Raw genomic sequence first — 5157 nt, 5'->3', positions numbered from 1 at the left:
CTCTCCTTGCACTGCATAGTGATTGATTGCATCTTTCCTATCTAGTTGAAGCCTTTCTAGATCCAGGATGTGGTTGCGGAGATGGGCAATTGGGCGTTGTAGTTGGCTAGCCATGACTCGCAAGCTGACTATCTGTACCTTGATGGGTAGAATGGCCTCCTTTCCATATACCAGATGAAACGGGGTGAAACCTAGTGATGTTTGGAATGTCATGTGGTAGGCCCAAAGAGCGGCCATGAGATTCTTATCCTAGTCACTTGTATGGTTATTCACTTGTTTTGTGATGATCTTACAGATCGTGCCGTTTACCTTTTCCACTAGACCATTGCAATGTGGATAGTATGGGGTGGAATGTTGGCATGTAATGCCTAACTTTTTCATCAGTTCTCCCACTAGATTGCCTCTAAAACCTGGTCCTCTATTAGATATTATCTCTAGAGGTGTGCCAAAACGGCAACAAACGTGCTCCAATATGAACTTCACTACTTCTTGGGCTATAATGCGTGTGGTGGCTGCTGGTTCCGCCCATCGGGTCATGTAGTTTGCACCAGCTAGAATGTATAGTTTACTTGTTTGGGCCCTTGGCAGAGGACCAATTGCATCTATTCTTGACTTTTCAAATGGACCATATGAGATGATAGGAGTCTGTGGCTCATAGGTTAGTGTACGGTCACTGGACACTTGACAAGCCTTGCATGTTTTACACCACTGATGCACATCCCTGTTCACACTAGGCCAAGAGAATCCTGCCTATAGAGTCATCCTACTGGTAATATCTATAGCAAAATAGCCGCCGCAGACACCATTATGGCAACTTGAGATTACCTCCGTGGTTTCACTGAAGATTGACACTCACCTGAGAATCTGGTCTCTGCCCTTGCAATATAGGTTGTTGTTTACAAGGTGGTATCTTGTAGCCTTCCTGACAAGCCATTATTTCTAGCCCTTGGTGTACCCTTCAGGACACTCTCTTGTATCTAAGAAGCTGATGATATCAGGCATAGAATTGCTACCTTGAAAGAGGGGTAGCTTCAGTTTGATTGATCCTATGGGAACATCTTGTATTCTTTCCTTAGCTAGAGCATTTGCCTCTTGATTCTCTACCCTAGGGACATGAAATAAAAGCACTGCTTCAAACTTTCTTAAAAGATCCTTAACTTGGCATAATTGACCAAGTAAAACCTGATTTTTACAAATCTAAGTGCCAATTATCTACTTTACCAAAAGCAGAGCATCACCAAACACATTTAGGTGTTGAATCCCTTGCAAAATACATTATTCTAACCCAAGAATTAAAGCGCGTACTCTGCTTCATTGTTGGAGTGGGAGTGTAACAATTGCCCAATAGAGAATACCTTTTCCTTTTGCTCATTGAAAATGATGATGCTAGTTACAAAATGGTCCACTGTTCTTTTGTAATCTCTATCAAAGAAAAGAGAATGATCCCTTTCTAGATTAGGCATTTCTACCATTGCTGTCACTTCTTTACCTTCCGTGTTGATCTTTAGCTTCTTCTCATAGTGAGATGAGTAAGAATACCTGCTACACTAGCCCTGGTGGAGTTTTCTACCTGCATGGTGTAATCAAACTCTTCTAATCTAACAAGCCATTTAGAGATCCTAGATGAGACATCCATGTGTTGCCTCACATGCAGAAAGACCTCTTCCATTGTCAGAATTACAAAGGGTCTAGGCAATATATAAGAGCGGAACTTTGTAGTGGCAAACATTAATGCAAGCACCATGTGCTCTACTATGGTGAATCCTTTTCTTGATGGGGTCATGACACGACTAGAGAAGTAGATAGGACTCATGAAAGAGGTTTGGGGGTCCTTTTGCATTAGTACGGCTCCAAGTGTATCTCTTCCTACACTGGGGTTCACATAAAATGGTTCGTCCCATCTAGGGGGTGCAATGGTGGGAAGTGTAGCCAGGATTTGTTTCACTTTGGTAAATTGTTGCTCATTTTCTTTGCTCCATGAGAAGACATCTCTATGGGTGACTTTTTGTAGGGGGGAGAACCACCTGCAAGAGCAAGTGAATGAACCTGCTCAAATACCTTACCTTCTAAAGGAAAGAAACCAATTGCTTAGCTCTGGTAGGTGATGACAAAGATATCAAATCTTGGATCTTGCTAGGGTCAGCCTCAATCCCTTTCTATGAGATTACATGACCAAGAAGAGTGACCTTGCTTTCACCAATGTGACACTTATCCACGTTAAGCTAGCCACCCAAGGCTTGCAGCCTAGCCAGTCCATCATAGACCTTGCTCAAATGGAGGGAACGTGAACTGTAGATGCAAAAGTCATCTATGAAGACTTGTATTGACTTACCAAAGTATGGCTAGAAGACAAAAGTTACATAGCATTGGAATGTGGTAGGAGCATTGGAGAGTCCAAAAGGCATCACTATGTAAGCAAAACATCCCCATGGTGTTATGAAAGTTGTCTTTTTTTTTGTCTTCTTCTGCAATACTAATCTGAAAGAAGCCAGAGTAGCCAGAACATAGTGTGTAGCGCTCATGACCTGCTACATCATTAAGAATTTCATCTTAGAATGGGGGGGGGAAATGATCCCTCTTTGTTGTTGCATTGAGAGGTTTGCAATCTACTCAAACCCTCCACTTACCATCCTTCTTTGGTGTGACTACCACTGGAGAGACCCACTCTGAGTCTGCGACGGGGTAAATGAAACCTACCTGTAGCAAATTCCTTACCTCTTTCAACAATGATTCTTGTTGAATTACCCCAATCCTTCTGAGCTTTTGCACCATGGGCTTACTTCCTTCCTTGAGTCTTAGGCGGTGTTATACCATTGTGATGCGTGTGATCTTTTCATAACCATCAATGAACAATGTGGTGAAGTTACCTAGCATAGAGACATATTATTTCCTCTCTTCACCAATTAACTCATTAGAGAGCATCCGATGTAGCATACTTGTATCCAGCAAGGGTTGCATACGTGATGGTACCTCTTGGTTTTCCAGTGGTGTTTCAGATTGTGTCAATCTTTTTGGGTCTTTGAGGATGACCCCCATCATGCTACTGTCGCTCTCTTTAGTTGTTGTTGTCTCTTCTCCTGAGGTTGACGAATAGTCACTGGTGGACTCATCTTTTGATGCCTCCAAGATCATGTTGTGTTGCTTCCTAGTCTTCATGTTGTAGAATATGGACTTCCCTTTAGCATCCTTCATTTCAATCATTCTGGTACTCCAGTCTTTCTTAGCCTCCATAGCCATGAGCCAGGGTCTTCCAAGAATGATAGGATAGACCTCCCCTTTGTGTGGCATGACAAAACTTTATACCTCCACTTTTGTGTTGAATGCCTTCACTTTGACTGCATTCACTATGCCTACGCACTTCACTCTGACATTATTTGCCATTTTGGCTCGGCAGGGTGCCGGCCTACTTACCTCTAGGCCTAGATGGTGTATCATTTTCTCACTCATGAAGAATATATGTGCGCAACCATCTATGTAGACATTTGAGATACGCTGCCCCTTGAAATGGGCATCCATGGTTGGTAGGATGTCGTTAAGATTCCTCCCAGAGATAGCCCCAACTATCCTTGGTCTTGATTTTCTTGTACTTATCATCTTTGTCCGTTGTCTCCTCATCCTTGGTCCAAGGAGTAATTGGGGCCAAGTTATCTTTGGACCCTGCATCAATACATCTTGAACTAGGTCATATGGTTTAGCATACTCACCCAATGAAAAATCCACAATGTTGATCGTCCGTCAAGGCTTAGATGCCTGTTTTCTAAATTCTCCTTTTCCTTTCATCTTCTCCTCCCTTTGAGAGGCTTCTCCGTTCCTAGCACGCTTCACTCCCATGGCATCCACTTCTTCTACCTTTCCTTTTTCTTTGTTCTTCTCTTGGACCGGCTCTTCTATCTTTTGCCTTCCCTTTAGCTTCCATTCTAATGGCACTCACTGCTTGGTTTTCAGCAGGAGGTGGAGGTAGCAACGGAATGAGAGGTTGTGGTGGTGGTGGTGCTTGTACAGGTGATCGAAGGATTTGGACCAGTAGAATTGGCCCTAGTTGCCTAGGTGGTGGTTGTCTTGCCCTTGGTGGGGAGATCCGATTCTGTCTTTCTCCTCTATTGAAGTTTTTTCTTCTCGGATGTGGGCAGTAATACATGCCATGGCCGTCCTCCCCACAATTGTAGCAGTGGTATTCTTGGTTTTTCCTTCATTGTCCTCTCCCTTGATCTGGATTTTTGACAGGTGCATGCCCTTGCTGCATCAGATGAACGGATGAACTTTCAAGCTGAGTAGTGATGCGGCTCAACAGGTCTTCCTGCTCTTTTGATGCCTCTTGTGGTTGGGTTCTATGAGCAGCTGTTGTAGTCACTGGGGTTAGGCGAACTGAGATCAATTCCTTTAACTCGTTGAGTCTTTCTTGCATGTGCAACTTCTTGTCTTTAAGGTGGGCTACTTCCACTGCCAACTCATACATTGCAGGGAACCTCCCCTTCACCTTCTGTTTAAGCGGCAACCACAAGACAACAATAAAACGCTCCTTCTTCAGGGAATAGACGCTCCTTCACCTTCCTCCAGTGAGGAAACCCATCGCTCCCACAAATCCACAAACTTGGATTCGTAAGTGGCATACTCTAGCATACCTCCCTACTTTAACTTTGTCAGCAATTTCCATAACTTTTGTGAGGTTGTGCCTACACCAAACCTCTTCACAAAGGCATCACGTAGTACATCCCATGCATTCTTCGTAGTTTGGGGCAAAGCATGGTACCAAGACTTGGCCTCTACTTTCATCAATAGAGGAAAAATTTGTAGCCGTGAGGCATCATCATCCTTGTTGGAAACCACACAAGCGATGTCAAAGTCATCCAAAAAATCGGTGGTGATGTCTTCTCCCTTGTTTTCACTGAATGTGGGGAAAGAGACACTTGCCATGGTAGTAACTCAATGAGTAGGACTTACAAACTCTTTTTTTTTCCTTATCACAAACGACTCAGCAGCGCATAGAGACTTTCTTACAGGGTTGAGTGGATGGATTTAAAACATGATAAAAATGGATACATTGAAAGAGTGGTGGTAATCTAGCACGGGGAGAATAATAGGGTGTGGGGAGCTAAGGATTTCTCCTAGCACCACAACACCAAATAGATACACAATTTTCTGTTGATAGAAGATTTT

The sequence above is a fragment of the Adiantum capillus-veneris genome, chromosome 16, assembly GCF_014529385.1.
Source record: "Adiantum capillus-veneris isolate H3 chromosome 16, ASM1452938v2, whole genome shotgun sequence".
NCBI lineage: Eukaryota > Viridiplantae > Streptophyta > Polypodiopsida > Polypodiales > Pteridaceae > Adiantum > Adiantum capillus-veneris.
Note: the sequence above shows the minus strand (reverse complement) of the source record.